Raw genomic sequence first — 1,041 nt, forward strand, 5'->3', positions numbered from 1 at the left:
TTAAACCATTAATTTTCCCACTAATTTTTCCAGAAAAAAAATACGGATTTTCAAAACAGTAGGTGGGCCCGGCGCGCGCAGCTCGGAGCGCCGAGCGGGTAGGCAGTCCCGCTGCGCTCACGAGCACGTTGGGCAGCCCGCCCGCAGCGCGACCGGCGCTCCCCAGGAGAGCGGCCGCCGGCGCCCGCGGAGCGAGTGGGGAGAGAAGGAAGAGAAGGGAACGAGCAGGGGAAGAAGGAAAAGGGGGGGGGGGGGTCATGTTGATGCCGACAAGCAGAGGATGCTCAGGCAGATATCTTCCTAGATTTGGACACACCTGACCGAGGCCGATGGTAAAAGGGCGCAAAGAGGGTATTTTCAAGAAAATGAAAACTCGTAGCAAGAATCCTATGGCAGTTGGCCAAGGGTAACCATACAAAATATCGTTATACCAACACTCGTATGGTTACATCGACGATGGACACACGATGGTCATGCTTGCTATTTTCGTTGTTGGCACCACCATGTACGTTATGCGTGTTACCGCAAACATATTTTGAAGATTATCTCTGGTCTACCATACAAAGGTTGCTACAAGTTTTAGTTCTCCTGGGTGTTCCAGTGCCATAGGGCTCGACTTCGGCAGACTCGTATAGGAGCTGTGGAGGTTTGCGGCGGTGGCGAACGTCATGGTGGAGACTCCGCCCGGGCGACAAGAGAAGAGAAGGCGTTAGATAGCCCAGCGGCCATGCCATAGGTGTCTCAGCAAAGGTGCATTCCTCAGCGCACCGAGGCGCTGCGGGGTCCCCACCTACCTACCCCTCGGGGGGGCCCGGGGGCCCAACAGCAGCAGCCGAGCCTCGGGAGGGCCCCCATCCCATCGCAGCGCGCCGCCGCCGCCTGTCGCCACCTAGGTGTGCTGCTCGTCCTGTTTACGAGGTGTGAAGTGTACCCAGCGAGCCCGCGTCCCCCTGCCTCACCCCACCTGACTCCTCCAGTCACGAGGCGGGAGGCGGCGGCACCGGCGGCGCCCAAGTCGTGAGAAGAGGAAAAGGGGGGGGG

This window comes from Frankliniella occidentalis, unplaced genomic scaffold (genome assembly GCF_000697945.3).
Source record: "Frankliniella occidentalis isolate FOCC.00 unplaced genomic scaffold, Focc_3.1 Scaffold957, whole genome shotgun sequence".
NCBI classification, from domain to species: Eukaryota; Metazoa; Arthropoda; class Insecta; order Thysanoptera; family Thripidae; genus Frankliniella; species Frankliniella occidentalis.